The 18689-nt window shown below is 40.3% G+C and overlaps 1 protein-coding gene across 2 annotated transcripts in view; it reads left to right on the top strand.

Annotated features, from left to right (window-relative positions):
* The first annotated feature begins 7043 nt into the window (after positions 1-7043).
* The window catches only part of LOC306852501 (retinoic acid receptor alpha-A), a 215499-nt gene continuing 203853 nt past the window's right edge, over positions 7044-18689 (top strand). Inside the window, exon 1 of one of the 2 annotated variants that reach the window (XM_079389394.1) lies at positions 7044-7266. The gene's annotated coding sequence lies outside the window, so the exon portion shown is untranslated. The remainder of the gene's footprint in view (positions 7267-18689) is intronic. The other variant, XM_079389395.1, reaches the window with a different exon arrangement.

The raw sequence follows: 18689 nt of genomic DNA, 5'->3' as shown, positions 1-18689 counted from the left end.
AACGCCACACCAGCAGAGGGAGCTCTTGCCCTAGTACTGACTGTTACTGCTCCCTCTGCTTCTATGGTTACTTCCTGTTTGGCGGCCATATAAAGAGGGGGGGGGGGGGGATGCAATGGACATTAATGTCTTAATAATTGATACTGTGGAATCGACGCATTTAGTCAGTTTAACAGTCCTGATACTTTTTTTTGACTGTGTACAGACTTACCAAAATATTTCTTAGCTTCACATAGCCAAACCTTTGACTATTGGCATAAAGTTAGGTCCACTTTGCTACATATTCTGGCTAAGAACCACCCACAACTGCCTAAACAACATGTTACGGCCAACATGTGTCATTTAAAAGCAAGATATGTAGCAGAAAATAGTCTGTTCCAACTTTGGAAATGTAAGAGAGTACTGGTACAGTTTTATTTGTAAATATCTAATTAGCATTCTATGCTCAAAATAAAATGTATATTTAAAAGGTTTATTGAAACTAACCAGACAACTGACAATCTGGCAAATCCAGTGATTCAGTTCTTTCTTGAATGTGCTTGTTGTTGTACATGGTTTTGTTTCCAACCGTACTCAAAACGTACACCCAAAAGTAACATTAACCCAGCCAATTAAATTGGAGCTTGTAGTTTGTCATTTTTGCCTGCAATACATCAGACAGTGCTCTGTTGGTGTTACGGATGAGGACATAGACAGAAGGAAGGTTCAGGTTCGTTTATTTATTACCAATAGAGAACTGGGGACATGGCAGGTGAGTACTGAACTGAGCAGATCTTGAATGGAATGAATGGGTATAAACTTGTGTCTTATCCTTTGCAGGAGCAGCGGCGAACACGGAGAGAGACAGCTGGTACACACACCGCCAACCAGGAGTTGATTCTCAGGAACACGGGAGCTGGCTTGGAACTGGATTCAAGAGGTACAGAATGCAGGTAAGACGCGAAGCAGGTAAGTAATACAATCACAACTAATACTAAGGCTTGTGGAAGCTTTAGCAGTCCTCCTTTGATGAACGAGATCGGACGTTGAGTGTTGGACGGTGTGTGGCTTTATGGGGAGCGGTGACGAGGAGCAGGTGAGTGTAATCAAAACACAGGTAGAGTGATCGCTGTGATAGTGTGGTGGCAGAGCCTGGCAGATCTGTGACAGTTGGTTTTTCTGTTTTCTAATGCCATCACAGACAGGGGCTGTTACGCTGTTTGACAACAATGCATTTCAGTTTGAATCTGTCAGAATGGACTGATTAAGAGTGCTATGAAGTCTTCTCTACAAGGGTCCGGAGAGTTTGTCCATTCTAGGAAGAGGACAGTGAGGTGGGCAGGGTTTCGTTTGGGCACCATTCTGATTTCAGACTGTCCATGATCCATGATACTGATACTTTATTTGTCCACTTGGCACCAACATGTTAGCTAAGATACCGCAAATGTTTTTCTTGGGAGGGTCACATCTCTGGCTGTGAGAAGCAGAAATGGCGCTGTGTGGATATTGATTGGGTGGGCTAATGTTACTCCCAAATAGGCCTGGGCAGAGGCCTGGGGTAGAAACCATCCAAAATGATATTAACAAGAGTGTTTAGAAACACCTGCTGTGATCATACCAGGTAACCAAAGCTGGAGAAACCAGGATTCACTTCCTGTACCACATTAATTACCCACATACACTGACATGAAGTACCACAACTTGGGATCTCATAAAGCAATAACCTATTTGAGCTGGAAAATAAAAAATTACAATGACGACTTATGATTCCCAAGATTTTTTTTTTTTTTTTTTTCAGAATTATGTCCGTGCACAGATGGAATCTGCAGATTGTTTTCATCCTGATTTTAGCGTGGGCCTGACTGTGTCCATTGTAGCAACAGCATTTTAGGTTGTCTGTCTCCACGGTTTAAATTCCAGCAGTATGAATGTTTCATAAGGCAGGCATGGGGCTCTTTAAGAGCTTATTTTGAGCATTGTGTGGAAGACACTTTACAATGTGTGAAAAGGGGCTCATTTACAATGTGTTAAATCTGGAACATAACATCCCAGACTTCCTTTATGTCTGTGGTTTCCATTACAGTCAGTGCACGAGTCAAAATGATTAGACTAAACTACACATTAAAGCCAAATATGCAACAGAACAATTAGTCAGTGTAAGGTGACAGTAACTTCAAGGGGATTGGTAGCTTTTTTGGTTTCTTTGCAAGCACATTCAAACCAGTATTTTCAAATTCAAATTCAAATTTTATTTGTCACATACATATACATACATAGTACGACATGTAGTGAAATGTATTGTACAACTGTCCAACAAATTGTCCAACAAAATTAAGAAAAACCTCAAGTTTACAAACATACAAATAGAAAAAGTACAGTAAACATATATATAGAAATAAACTAGCAATAAAATAAAATAACAAATAGATATGAGAATAAAAATAGATATGAAGAATAAAAATAGAATATGATTCTGTGTAGATTCTATAAAAAGTAAAGTGTAAAGTGTCCGTGTGCTGTGCAGTGCAGTAAAGTGTATAAGTGAGTAAAAGGAATACTAAAGACAAATGGTATGTAAGTCCCACTCATTTATCCTTACGTGACCTTCTACAAATTAGTGCAGATTGTATTGAAAATGTGCAAAGTGTAAGTAAAGTGTGGGGTGATGTGCTTAGAGTGGAGAGAGGTTAAGACTCCGAATGGCCTGCGGGAAGAAGCTCCTCCTCATTCTCTCTGTGTTCGCCTTCATGAAGCGGAAGCGCCTCCCTGAACGCAGCAGAGAAAAGAGTCCATTGTTGGGATGGCTGAGGTCCTTCACTATCTTCCTGGCCCTGGTTAGGCACCGCTTGCTGTAGATGTCCTGCAGGTCAGGGAGCTCGGTGTGAATGGTACGTTCCGCTGAACGCACCACCCTCTGGAGGGCTCGTCTGTCCTGCATAGTGCAGTTCCCGAACCAGGAAGTGATGCTGCCCGTCAGGACGCTCTCGATGGTGCAGGTGTAAAAAGTCTTAAGCACCCGAGAGGGAAGTCTAAAGTCCCTTAAGCGTCTCAGATGGTACGGACGCTGCCTGGCCTTCTTCACCAGGGTGCTGGTATGACAGGACCAAGTCAAGTCCTGCGTGATGTGAACACCCAGGTATCTGAAGCTGTCCACTCTCTCCACTGGAGTCCCGTTGATCGTGATCGGCTGGTATGACCGCTCCTGCTTCGTACTGAAGTCCACTATCAGCTCCTTAGTTTTGCTGATGTTCAGGTGTAGACTATTCACCTGGCACCAACTCTCCAGGTTCTTAATCTCCTGTATGTAGGCCGTCTCGTCGTTGTCTGAGATCAGGCCCAACACAACAGTGTCATCAGCAAACTTGATGATGGTGGTGGAGTTGGAAGTGGCCACACAGTCATAAGTGTACAGTGAGTACAGCAGGGGGCTCAGAACACAACCTTGAGGGGCTCCAGTACTTAGGGTGATGGAGGATGAGGTGTGTTTACCCATCCGTACGGCTTGCTGTCTGTCCTTCAGGAAGCTGGAGATCCATTGGCACAAGTATGTGCTGAGACCAAGGACCTCCAACTTGGAGGTGAGTGTGGAGGGAATTATGGTGTTAAACGCTGAACTGTAGTCCACAAACAGCATTTTTACATAATTCCCTTTTCTGCAGTCCAGGTGACTTGTTGTGGTGTGGAGGAGGTGTGAGATGGCATCCTCCGTGGAGCGGTTATGTCTGTATGCAAACTGTAGTGGATCCAGTGTGTCTGGTAGTGATGCAATGATGAAGTCTCTGACCAGTCTCTCAAAGCACTTCATCACCACTGATGTGAGGGCTACAGGGCGATAGTCGTTTAGGCAGGTGGGCTGGGGTTTCTTGGGGACAGGAACAATGGTGGACTGCTTAAAGCATGAGGGGACTATGGACTGTTCCAGGGAGAGGTTGAAGATCACAGTGAACACCGGTGCTAGCTGGTCAGCGCAGGCCTTCAGAACACGACCTGTGATGCCATCTGGTCCTGCTGCCTTCCTGATGTTCACTCTCCTGAATGCCCTCCTCACGTCATGCTCCGTGATGGTGAACACGTTGTCCTCACCGGCTTCCTCAGCGTGCATGCAGTTAGCACTGCTAGCGCCGCTAGCGTGATTAGCTGCAGCCTCGAAGCGAGCATAAAAAGTGTTCAGCTCGTCAGCCAGAGAAGCGTCCGCATTCCCCGATCTGGAGGGTGGTGTTTTATAGTCCTTGATGGTTCTAAGTCCCTGCCACAGACTCCTAGAGCCGCTATGTTGGAATTGCGACTCTAGTTTCCTCCCGTAGCGCTGCTTCGCCTCCTTCACGGCTCTGCACGTGCTGTAAGATGCAGCCTTGTAATCATCCATGTTCCCGGTGATGAGCACTGTGTTGTAGGCAGCGGAGCGGGATCTCAGGGCGTCGCGGATGGTTTTATCCACCCACGGCTTCTGGTTGGGAAACGTCCTGATGATGGTTTTCTGCACCGTATCATCCATTAGTTTCTCTATAAATCCCACAACCGCTTCCGTAAACAAGCTGACGTCATCAGAGCTGCGCCGGAACATGTCCCAGTCTGCGTCATCTAGCGCGTCCTGCAGAGCGGCCACCGATTGGTCCGTCCAGCGTAGGACCTCCCTCTGCACCGGGGCTTCCTGTTTCAGCCTCTGTTTGTAAACAGGCATGAGGAAGATGGCGGCGTGGTCCGATTTCCCAAACGGTGGTTGTGACTGTGCCTTGTAGCTGTTCTTGTATGGGGTGTAACAGTGATCTAATGTCCTTTCGCCCCTGGTGGGGCAGCTGATGTGCTGATGGAAGTTCGGCAGTGCACGCTTGAGGTTGGCACTGTTAAAATCTCCCAAAACAATGAATGCGGCGTCCCAGTGCTGTGTCTGGTGAAGGTATAGTGTTTCATGTAAATCCCATATCGCAGTGTCCGTGTCTGCTTGAGGTGGAATATAAACGGCACTGACGATGACCGAGCTAAATTCCCGAGGGAGATAAAAAGGGCGACATTTGATGGTCAGAAGTTCAAGATTCGGTGTGCAGGAGCGTGAGAGGGGAACAATGCTCGCGCTGTCGCACCAGTGTTTGTTCACCATCAGACATACTCCACCTCCCCTAGTCTTTCCCGAGTCCAGCGTTCTGTCCATACGGTAAACCGAGAAGAACTCGGCCGGCTGGATGGCGTGGTCTGGTACCGCTGGGTTCAGCCATGTCTCGGTGAAGCAGAGAAGGTTGCAGTCCCGAATGTCCCTCTGGAACTTGACTCTTGCCCTGAGGTCATCGAGTTTGTTATCCAGCGACTGGACATTGGCGAGCAGGACACTTGGTAGGGGAGCGCGGTGTGCACGTGCCCTCAGCCTGTTCCTGACGCCGGCTCGTTTCCCTCGAGGACGCCGGTAGGGGTCGCGTCCTTTGTTCCTCCTCAGGATCTCACTCGGCCAGGATGGGTCCGGGTTCAAAAACGGCGAAAGGTTAGTGCATTGTGCACCAATAGAAATAAGAGTGGCCCTGTCGTATGTAAGAATGGCCATCTTACAAAAAGAAACCGGTGTTTATAGTTTACAATACGAAAAAATAACAAAAGAAGACAAGGTTTGGTCGGAGCAGTCGTGACGGCAGCCGATCTCACCGGCGCCATCTTTAGATGTGATGTTTTCACCACAAAGCCTTTTTAGTCAATTAGATGTTTCTTTAAAGTAATATTATGTTTTAAGCCCAAACTATTGCCAAGACAACCCTGGTATTCTTGTATTTAGGCTATTCCACACCACTGATACTGTCTTATCTTTCACATGGAAACATATGGCAAGAAGGAACACTGTTCAAAACCCATTTTGAACAGGTTGAATCAGGATTTTTATCAAGAAAACAAAATAAATAAATGATAGAGGACAAGGCATCATTTTATCCATTATAAAATTACTGAATGATCAAATGTGTCTCGTACAAGAATAGATCCTGGTGGTTGGTGGGGAAAATTTTGACATCAGCTGAAAAGAAAATAATTTACGAGGCAAAGGAAGATAACATTTTATTTTTGGCAGACAGTTTATCTAAACTGACTTACATTGCATTCAAGGTATACAATTTTATCAGTTGGATTCAGTGTGAATTATAACTATGACCTTGACATTGCTAGAGCCATGCTATACTCTGTGAGCTGCAGACATCTTTTTATAAAATATGTATACTATGCATGATAAATTATAAAAATTATAAATTATAAATCATGATAAATCCTGCACAATAAATTAGGGAACATCTACGTATATAAAAAGCAAATGGAGTCAGCTATGATTTTGTGTGTAATTTAAACACCAAACGATTTACCAAGTGCAACTTCAAAAAGAAGCTGCTTTTTTTGACTGCTTTCAAACTATTTTTCTGAACAACGCCTCTGTCTGCTATTGGTCGGCCAAACAGACAGATGACAGCTCATGCCATTAGCCAAAATTTATGGCTAGTCAAGATGCCAATAAAATGCATTTTCCATAATATAAACTGAAATTGTATGGCTTACAGCAAGAAGTTCAAATATTAATCATTGTCGATCAGCATCAGTGCCAATTCATACATATATACATACATACATACATACATATACATACATATATATATATATATATATATATATATATATATATAGATATAGATATAGAAGTAGGCTACTGTCTACATGAGCACGGTCCACAACATCAAGCTCTGCTATAGCTAGTTTCCTCTTTCTTGACATATTTTTTTTTTTTGTATTTTAACGTCAGTGTTTTTAAAGATAAAATTCTAATAATTCTAATTATAAAAATAATAATTATAGGCTATAATTGACATTAATGCACATATAGACTAGCATAAGAATTGACGATTCATGAAGAAATATTAACAAACATTTAATGCACATTGATATGCCCCAATGCATATATCATATAATAATGCCTATTAATGTAATTACTGAAGGTTATGCTATGTTGTTATATCGGAGGCAAAGGCAGTGACGGAGACTATCAAAGATGGAGATGAGAGAGTTAACTGGACTTTGAGGAAACGGGGCGGGTTCATTCACTCGTGTTGGGTTTCACACACACACATAGAGACACACAGCACACATGACTCTCCAATGGCTGCTGCCTCATACGGGGTTCTTACTCAACTTTTACTAAAAACACATCTGAAGGCTCTCAATGACGCGGACAGGGAACTTTACTGCAGCTGCAGCAGCGTTCTGATGAAACTGCGAGGCAGGAGTTGAGGCGGTGAGCGGCAGCGGGGGCGGAGTCAACAGGTTCAGGTATTTATTCAAGACTCTCTCACCTTCACTAAACATCCGCTGAAGATAACACATGCCAGAGATGTTTTATTTAGCGATTAAATTTGCAGCATGACACTGCGAGATTAACTTTGTAAGTTGTTTTACACGAACAGTCCCAATAGTGCTGAATAATATGGACAGCGTCTCAAAGCCTATTGAACTACATACTGTAGACAGCATTTTGGGGGCATATACCGCTCATAAATGCAGTCTAGGAAGGCAGCTCTTTATGTTTTGTCAGTTATTGTTTATCATAATGATTTAATTAGCTTACTTTAATATGCTGATAGCCTAGCTGTTGTTCTTAGTGATCATTTCACAGCTCACTGAAATGCATAAGAAACACATTGTCGCTTTTGACAGACAGGGTATATCGATAATTCTGGCAAAAAATATGCAATATTTATTGATTCTGTATTCAAACACATTTTATTTCTTTTTAAATTATATGGTGTATGTATGGTACAGTAATGGTTAAAGATGGATAAATTATATTTTCATATATCATAAAAATTAATGCATATGTGACCATGGACCACAAAAGCTGTTTTGTGTATAACACATGTGTGTATCACCTGAAAGCTGAATAAATAAGCTTTCCATTGATGTATGGTTTGTTAGGATGGGACCATATTTGGCCGAGATACAACTATTTGAAAATCTGAGGGTGCAAAAAAAAAAAAAAAAAAAAATCTAAATATTGAGAAACTCTCCTTTAAAGTTGTCCAAATGAAGTTCTTAGCAATGCATATTACTAATAAAAAATTAAGTTTTGATATATTTACGGTAAGAAATTTACAAAATATCTTCATGGAACATGATCTTTACTTAATATCCTAATGATTTTGGCATAAAAGAAAATTTGATAATTTTGACCCATACAATGTATTTTTGGCTTCTGCTACAAATATACCCTTAAGACTGGTTTTGTGGTCCAGGGACACACACACACACACGCGTTGGTTTTTGTGGTTGATGGGGACTCTCCATAGGTGTAATGGTTTTTATACTGAACAAACTGTGTGTGCTATTGCCCTACACCAACCCTACACCTAAACTTAGCCCTCACAGGAGACTTTGTGCATTTTTAGATTTTCAAAAAAAAAAAACATTTAGTATGTTTTTTAAGACTTTTGAATTACGGGGGCATAGGCAGTGTCCTCATAAACCACCTTCATATTGTAATACCTCTGTCATACCCATGTCATTATACAAATTTGTGTCCTCATAAACCACACACACACACACACACACACACACACACACACATATATATAACTGTAAAAAAAAAAAAACCGTGTTTTTGTCATTTACTTTTTGTTTACTAATTTGATTGATTGATTGATTGATTGATCGATAGTAACCTCGGCACATGCCCTTCAATATTCAGATTAGTGGTGATCAATGTAGGTTTTTCCATTACAATCTCATTAGAAAATACATAAGCATTTTGCAAAGTGGTGATTCTGTATGAATTTGTACAATGTGATTTGTATGGAAACATGGGGTTTTTAGGGGAAACAAGAGAAAGCATGAAGGTCCACGCCTAACCACATCCCTAAATCTAACATCAGTAGAGCATAAGCAGATTGTATATTCATATGAGATCATAAAATTCATACAAATTCACCACCAATTCACATTACAACTTGCCATGACTGTGTGTTGAGTTTTTTATTGATTGATTCTTAAGCATTTACATCTGGCTCTCCTAAATATTTGGTTACATCCTGGACAACAAGAGTGATTGGCAAATTCTCGGTGAAGAACTATAATTCCCTAAATCAGAAGATCCAAGAAGTTGCTGTTACTATAGAAGCCAGAATCATGGCAATGTTTTAAGCAAAAAATCTGATTCATCTTTGAGCTGAATGATTTGCTTTGTAGCTTAGAACACATTAGCAAAAATAGATCCAGAACCAAGGATACTGAGACAGTAACAGCGGTAACACTTGTGGGAACACATATTCACTATTAACTATTAAGGCTTTTCCCTCAATAAACTCCCAATTTGCTGCTTAAGTAAAGTAGTTGTTGCAGAATAAGGCATTAATATGTGCTTTTAACAGCAATACTCTAGTAGTAGGCACGCTAATAAGTGACTAGTTAATAGTGTTTCCCAATCTAAAGTGTTACTGTAACAGCTTAGATATCTCAAAACACAATAATGTAATGATAAGACAAATTCAGCAAGATTGGCAAGATGAAGGTGAGAACTTGTCTTCATGTGAACGTAGACAGACACGATAGACTGAAAATTGTTTATTGTTGCAAAGGCTTTGTATATAATTATATAGCCAAATACAGTTTTGTACTGTGGAGGTTTTATTTATTGTATTTTCCAATTAACTCAATGTTATTCTGTAGAGTTTTATGGATGATAACTAATGCAAACTCTGTTAGCTCGTAGGTAATTAAATCAAGGTCATAGTACAATACACTCTTCTCACACACAGTGTCCTGTTCACTGCTCTCAAGTGTGTGTGTGAGTTCAGACCTATCGTATTTACCTGTTACACTTTGCCTCGTTTCAAATAACTCTTGTTTGTATCGGTTGTTTTGGCCATGATTTCAATCTTAAACAGCTGTTACGTATTGTGTGTGTTGACACACAACACCAATGCAAACAATGTTCAATATAACACACAGGTAACAGGAAACTGCATTGTAATAATGGCTATAATATTTCACTGTTTATGTTGTTTGACGTTCCAAAATGACCCACAATCAGCTCTTTCTTCTTCTCCTGATGAGCAGAGCCCAGTTGTTCTTAGTCCACTTCTTTAAACGATGAGTAAGGCCAGTGTCAGTATGGGATGGAAAAAGCATTCTGGCATTAAAAACATAATAGTGACTCAACATCTCCTGGCAATTGATATTTAATTATTTCAATTGCTCTGTTTTCGAAATTTTATTTCAGTTGTTTTTGTGTGGTGTATGGGCCAGATTGTTTTGCTAATTAAATCAGACATGTATTCGGTATGCTTGACTGTTATTGTTGAGTATAGAGTATAACTGCTTAATTTTGGGCCTGATTTTTGCCTCATTATAGCTCTTAGAATGGAGTTATTATATCACATAGCCATATTGTTCAAAGAAGCTTTTCTCTTTGACCTTGTTGATTGTTGCATTATATTACATTATGTTGAGTATGCTCGTAGAGAGCTGTCTTTAACTGTAACAGAACTATGTTTACATGTAGCTATCTGAATAATAACACTCTTAAATCTCTATAATGTCGCTGATTTATGAACGGTACTATACTAAAGTTTGTTACTGCTGTGATGCAAGAACACATGGTAGGTTATACTGGAGACACTGCTAACATTTCAAATTATTCCCCAGCTTTCTATATGTGGCCCAACATGCAGCTTCTACCTCAGCCAATGGCTGGACTACCTGTTTGTCTAAACTATTTATCTATGTGTGTATGTGTGAAAAACTGCTGCATCTTAATGTTTTATAGCCACATTTAGCAAATTAGTTTACATAACAATACAAGCAATCAAGATAATGCCCTATGCGAAAATACTGTATGTATGTGGATAAAGCTGAACATACTTTTATATCCAACTTTGTATGAGGAATTGTGCAATAATGTTGTTTGCACTTTGTGATGAAATAATATATTTTGCTATATAGTATATATTGCTTTACATTGGTGTACTGTATGGATTTTTGCAACAATATAGCGATTACACAATGACATGATACGCTAATTGATTCAGCAGTGATCAGTTGTATGCAGTAATAAAATTTTCTGTATGCATGGAATGCATGACCTTCTATTTGCCAAAACAATAGAGCATATTACAAGGAATACTGTATCCTACAATACAGTGTGGTCGGTTTGACAAAGATACAAACAATGAGGGATGCACAGATATTTTTACAAGATGGGTGTTCAAATTGTGTGGTAAAAGCTGGTAATGCTATGGTGATTTTAGTGCCTGAAGCCATGATGCAGCATCCAGTGCCTCTAGAGAGCATGTGAGTGTGGGAAAAGATGGAGAGACGGAGGGAAGGCAGGAATAGGAGCAGGGACTGGGAAGTTAAACCCTTATGATTCTTGGATTGGATGAAAGCACAGACGGCTCTGTGCGGGTTACTCGGGAAATACAGAGCTTCTTTACCTTCAACATACACACACAGTGGTTAAGTCTTGACTCCACTTATTTTAATACACTATCGTTTTATCTTCCTGCTTCCTTTGATGGTATTAGATAATCTCTACGTGTCAGATGAGACGAATCCCTGTGCTCATGAGAGCAAGAACGAAAGAGAGAGTTACAGAGAGATAAAGAATAGATAGATGTTGAGAAAGAGAGAGAGAACAATTAGGTTAGTCTGGTAGGAGAACACTTACACGCTAAAAAAATGCTGGGTTATTATTTTTTTAAATGAAAACAATTAAAGACTTTTATTACATGAATAAAAAACAACAACTATATCATTTTATATACTTATCATTTTAATTTAGTTTAACTTGATATACCAAACTAACTAAACTGAAATAAAATTATTTAAAAACTATAAAGACTTTTTGTGATGTGGCATGACAAGCCATATCAATCCAAGTTATACTGAAGCATTATAATTCAAAATGCTCTACACGCAGCAACATAAGCAGTTTGGCCCTCTTCAAGCAGTAAGTAATAAAAATCATGAAACACTGAATACATACACTGAAAAAAGTGTGTTGATTTTAATCATGTAAATCGCTTCCACATCAGTTAAGTAACACAAACATAATTTCTTCATTGAATACATTTTGAAGTAGATTTAACTGTTTATATAAATTATTTTGAGTATTAAAAGTCTATTTTGAATTGCCATTTATCTCTTCTGTATCAACATGAATATATATTTATTTTCACCGAACATATTGCAGTGCATTCTGGGATTGTCTCACCATGGAGGAGGCATGCAAAAAGTTGCTGCCCACATTTTGAAACATCCTTTGCATTGAGAGCACAACTATGATGTCTTAATATGCTTAGTAGGCAACTGACTAGGTTTTGGAACAGAGCTGGCGTATCTGCATATGACAATTCCTCATATGGATTTTTAATCATAGCTGAGTTTCCCACAGATATTTTATTGGACCTACCGGAAAAAGTGACTCTGGAAAATATTCAAAACTTATAAAATAGGGTAGAGCAGAAAATGCATGGAAATGGGAAGAAGCAAAGGGAAAGTAATAGTTCTAGTAATACTTTTCGACCTTCAGATATTGCTCTGGAGATGTGGACTATATCACTGGGTTGGTTACTTAATCATACACTAAGGAAAGTGATGTGTGGAGCATAATGTATCATATGAAAAGTCTGAGTCTGGTGTACATCACTGATCTATAATAGAGAACTGGATTGCTCATGAAGCCACTGTGCCGCCATATTGTTATTCCCTAGTATTCCCATACATTCTAATAGTAATAATGCTGCGTTCATGCCATGTCGTAATTACCGTAATTCCGAGATGACAACTCGGTGCTGTTCACGACCTTTTCTATGTTATCCGTTTCTATAGCGACAGTAAACCAAATGAACCTGCGTGAAAGAATGTTTCTGGCAGCTGTAAAACACATAACTTAATTACAACATTACATTATATTTGTATGCTACTGCTAAATATTGCAGAACTCAGAAAGTGTCAGATAAAAATAATTACTAACCGTTTGTTTGTTGTTTGTTATTATTAATGATGGCCGATAAATGTGTTATCGCTAACCTAAACAAACAACAACAAAATAATAACTGTATGAACACTTACGTAATGTGTTTTTATATTATAGTACAGGGCTGTCCAAACTCGGTCCTGGTGGGCCAGTGTCAATGCATCTTATGTTAATAGGAAATCAAATGTATTTTCACCTAACAAAGTGTTTTTATATCTGAAGTCTCCCTGTTCATTATTACAACACAAACTTCCTCAACTTGTAATTGGTTATTTGTTTAATGTCGACAATTTCTTGCTTATTAAAAAGTCACAATCATATTCATTACAATAGCAAACATCAGATGAACACGAGATCCTCAACATATGTATTACAAATGACTAAGTGCTCATTCTGAAATCTGAATAAAGATTTCGGCTTCATAACATTTGCACATATATATCGCTGGGTAAAATATGGACGAACCCAGTTCAGTTAAAGGATTAGTTCACTTTAAAAAAAACTTTTGGTGATAATTTACTCACCCCCATGTCATCCAAGATGTCCATGTCTTTCTTTCTTCAGTCGAAAAGAAATTAAGGTTTTTGATGAAAACATTTCTCCATATAATGAACTTCAATGGGGCCCAAACGGTTCAAGGTCAAAATGACAGTTTCAGTGCAGCTTCAAAGGGCTTTAAACGATACCAGACGATGAATAAGGGTGTTATCTAGCGAAACGATCAGTCATTTCAAAAATAAATAAAAAAGTTTAAGTTTTATAAGCACAAATGCTCGCCTTGCTCTGTTCTGTGATGCGCGTTCATGACGTCACGTAATACGCAATTGCGTTGAAAAGGTCACGGTTGACTTAGTTGAACAGTGTTTACAAATGTGCGGAAGGAGGACCATATACACATATTCAAATGTCTTTGTGTCAGTTTATCGTTTAAAATGCCCATTTCGTGTGCGTATCCTGGGTGTTTTAATATTAAAAAGCCTACTGATTCGGTACTTCCGCCTACCTCAACCGTGACCTTTTCCACGTAATTGCGTATTACGTGACGTCACGAATGCACATCACAGAACAGAGCAAGGCGAGCATTTGTGCTTATAAAACTTAAACTTTTTTATTTATTTTTTAAATGACTGATCGTTTCGCTAGATAAGACCCTTATTCATCGTCTGGTATCGTTTAAAGCCCTTTGAAGCTGCACTGAAACTGTCATTTTGACCTTGAACCGTTTGGGCCCCATTGAAGTCCATTATATGGAGAAATGTTTTCATCAAAAACCTTAATTTCTTTTCGACTGAAGAAAGAAAGACATGGACATCTTGGATGACATGGGGGTGAGTAAATTATCAGCAAAAGTTTTTTTAAAAGTGAACTAATCCTTTAAGCTATTCCATCAATAACTGTTTCAAAATGCATGCTGTTAAAATCATTGTTGAAACATTTGCAGTAAGTCTGCTGTACGAATAAAATCAGCTTGCGTTTTGAAACAGTTATTGATTTAAACATTGGTTTAATTAATATTGAACTCAACAACATAGACATAACATTTTACTCATATTTAAACTATAAATGCCATAGAATTTGCACAGAAGAGTCTGAAACAGATGTTGCTCATTTAGGAAGCAAAATATACACATCATAATTTGTTCAAAAAATAATGCTGACTACATATGATATGGACTTAAAGACATGAGGCTTTATTTCCAAAATGATGCATGGTGAGTTTTAAATTTTAATACAGTAACGGAGGCTTGTATTGTAATATTTATTGTATATTCAAATAAATTTCTGATACTAATGACAGATACATTTTCATGTTTAATATTTCCTGCATAATTATGTGTTGGATCAGTTACCTGTGTTGGAAAGTGCGCAGCTGACACACCCACATTATTTATTTAAATAGTTTGCTTATCGTGCCCGAAAAGACAACATCTGAAAAAAGAAAAGATAACATCTGAAGTTACAATTAATTTACATACACATTTACTAAAAACTAATCCTATGTGACTGATATTGTTACGATTGAGCACAAGTAGCAAACAGGCAGTGGGTCCAAATGCAGTTTAAGGTGCTTTAATGATAATCCACAGAGTTATAGGTCCAAAATACATGACAGAACCGAGAACGGATCACAAGAAATACAGGCTGTAACACTTATCAACAACTCCCAAAGACAATAGCAATCCAGGGCTTAATATACACAAACACAGGACCAAACAGGAAATGGAACACAGCTGAACCAGGTAGACACTAAATGAAACACAGCATGATGGGAAATTGAGTCCATGAACAGAACAGGCAGAAACACAAAAAACACAAGAACGGCCTCTAACGTCTCACAATGGCGCAAACAACTGGGCGTGACATAACAACTGGGCGTGACATAGCCCCCCCTCTAAGGGCGGATTCCAGACGCCCTACACTATCAAAGTCCAGGAAGGCGGTGGTACAGAGGCGGACAAAGGGGGAGGGAAGGAGGGCCAGGACCATGGAGAGGCACAAGAGGCAGAGGCAGTACAGAAGGTGAAGGCCACGGATAAGTCCACTGAACAGAGGGTCGAGACCAGATCAGTACCAGAGATGAAGCTGAGAGAATTAAAGGCGGTGGCCATGGTGGAGTCAATGGAGCAGAGGGCAAAGACCAGATTGAGGCCATAGGTAGAGCTGATGGAGCTGCTTGACCAGAAAGTGGCGCAGATGAGACAGATGGTGGTCTGGGCGGGGCTGGAGGAGCACATGGTGGCTTAGGTGGATCCGGCTGGATCGGTGGCCAGAGTGAAACTGGGTCTGGTTTTGGTTCAGCGACCGGACTTGGCTCTGAAACGGAGTCTCGGACTGGACTTGGCTCAGGAACGGATTCTTGAACTGGACTCGGCTCAGGACCAGAGACTTTAACTGGACTTGGTTCTGGAATGGATTCTCGGACTGGACTTGGCTCAGGAACGGATTCTTGAACTGGACTTGGCTCAGGACCAGAGACTTTAACTGGACTTGGTTCTGGAATGGATTCTCGGACTGAACTTGGCTCCGAAGCGGATTCTTGGACTTGACTTGGGTTAAGACCAGAGACTTTAACTGGACTTGGTTCTGGAATGGATTCTCGGATTGAACTTGGCTCAGAAGCGGATTCTTGGACTCGACTTGGGTTAAGACCAGAGACTTTAACTGGACTTGGTTCTGGAATGGATTCTCGGACTGGACTTGGCTCAGGATTAAGAGTACAGTGTACTGCCCAGACACACAACATAGCTACTGCCATGACTGGAAGCACTGCGGACAGAGGAACCACCTCTATAATCTCCACTGCTGAAGGCCTTGGGATGCCAGCTGCTCTCACTGACCTCAGTGGTGGGTCCGCCAAACTGGAACCCAGCCTCAAACGCCCAAAGAAAGCCTCATTGTCTCCAAATACAACACTGCTGACGACAGGGAACTCTGGTTTGACGTCCATGACAACTGGAATCTCTGGAGTGTCATCCAGGGTGGCTGAAGACCTTGGTGTGGCTTTCATAACGGCTGGAGGCTCTGGCGTGGCAAACCAGACAGGTGAAGTGGCAACTCTGGCTGATGAGGTAGCAGGTGAAGAGTAGCTCCTGGCAGCTATCTTAGGTAGTGGTTCTGGCTGTAACATAGCAGCCAACTTGGGATCTGACCTTGATATGGCGGCCATCTTGAGTGCAGACTCTGAATGGAGCATGGCAGCCATCTTGGGAATTGGCTCTCCGTGTGGCATGGGAGTGGTGATGAACACTGGACTTGCAATCAGTGTGTGGCATGGTGGCAATCCTGGTCGGCTGAACTCCGTGGCCACTGGAGCCCACGGCCTACTGCCACCCGGCCAAAAATGTTTAGGGGAGACTTCCTCTTCCACTTCCCCGACAGTGAACTCAGATCCACAAAACAATAAAACAAAGTCAATATATTGCGCCAGAGACCAACCTGGATCCTCATCAGGCAAGTGGAGGCTGATATCCAGGTCAAGCCCACTCCAAACAGTCCCTCAGCAATGAATCGTCACCAGGTACAAGGTGGCAATACAAAAGAAACTCCTCCACATAAGCCTCAATATTACGCCCCCTTTGATAAATGGAACAAAGTCTCTTTAAAGGGTCACTACAAGTACCTTGATGTGAGAGCATGATGAAAACTGCTGGATCCCTTGCTTGGGGAGTTGTTCTGTTACGATTGAGCACAAGTAGCAAACAGGCAGTGGGTCCAAATGCAGTTTAAGGTGCTTTAATGATAATCCACAGAGTTATAGGTCCAAAATACATGACAGAACCGAGAACGGATCACAAGAAATACAGGCTGTAACACTTATCAACAACTCCCAAAGACAATAGCAATCCAGGGCTTAATATACACAAACACAGGACCAAACAGGAAATGGAACACAGCTGAACCAGGTAGACACTAAATGAAACACAGCATGATGGGAAATTGAGTCCATGAACAGAACAGGCAGAAACACAAAAAAACACAAGAACGGCCTCTAACGTCTCACAATGGCGCAAACAACTGGGCGTGACATAACAACTGGGCGTGACAGATATACTTCAAATTGGATGTTTTTGGGTCAAGGTTTTGGCTGTCAGTCAATGACGCCCTCTGCCCTCTTGAATTGAAAATATTAAACATGGATTTTTTATTATTTTAATATGCTCCTTGAGGTTTACTGATAATGTTAATAAAGTTTTTTTGCACTAACTAACTAACTAACTAAATAAATAGAAAACGTATTATTTTCAACCCTCATTCTGAACCTCTCTCTGAAACAGGCTGTTTTAAAGGGGCGGGTCCTTTAAGGCTTCTCAGTGATAGGCTACTGTTATGATTGGCTAATGTCATTGCATAGGGAACATTATCAACGACCCCTCACTATTGCATGTGAGTGTTTTGACCAAATGTTGTTTAAACCAAACATGTTAAAGCAAACTTTCTTTCACTCCATTTTCACTCCATTTGTCCAGACTCAAGCGCTTCGACTGTGATGAATGTGCATCTGTATATTTTTTCCAATGTAGACAAGCTAGTGGCAGGGATTGTAATGTCTGTTCACTTTTGACACAATGCGACTCTCATTCAGCGTGATCAAGTGTCAAGCCGTTAGCGGCTGAAAGCCAGTAGGCAGGGCCTATGTCGATGTGTTGCTCTGGAGGCAGTTTTTAAGTAAACGACTGTGCCCAGCTAACGTGACCTTGTCCCTCGGATCCAAAATGAGCCGTCTTCTGAGGGTTATTTATTGATGATGAGGACATTTTAAGTTATGAAACTTGCAGGATGTATTAAGCATACAAAGACCTCTTCTGTATCAAAAGATTAAGGGGAATTTGGGAATTTCTCATGTCATGACCCATTTAACAATTGTTTACGTGATTCATGTAATTCATAACTGAATCATTTTTAACATGAGGTATACAGCACATTATGAGGTATAGAGTAAGAGTAAATGTGAGTGTGCACTGAAAATAAAAATATTATTTGCAAATAGTTACTTTACAATAACATACTAGTAGCACTTTATTTTACAGTCCTGTTGCTCATGTACATACTATGTACTTATTGTTGTAATTACAATAACTAGGTAATAACTAGGTACTAACCCTGAACCTACCCCTAAACCTAACCCTACCCCATGCAATTACCTTATATTACCAGTATTTTCTTGGGTAAGTACACTGTAAGTACATTGTAAGTACATGTAAATACACATACTGTAAAATAAAGA

Source organism: Barbus barbus (genome assembly GCF_936440315.1).
Source record: "Barbus barbus genome assembly, chromosome: 32".
Taxonomy (NCBI): Eukaryota; Metazoa; Chordata; class Actinopteri; order Cypriniformes; family Cyprinidae; genus Barbus; species Barbus barbus.
This window is presented reverse-complemented; position numbering and strand designations above follow the sequence as displayed.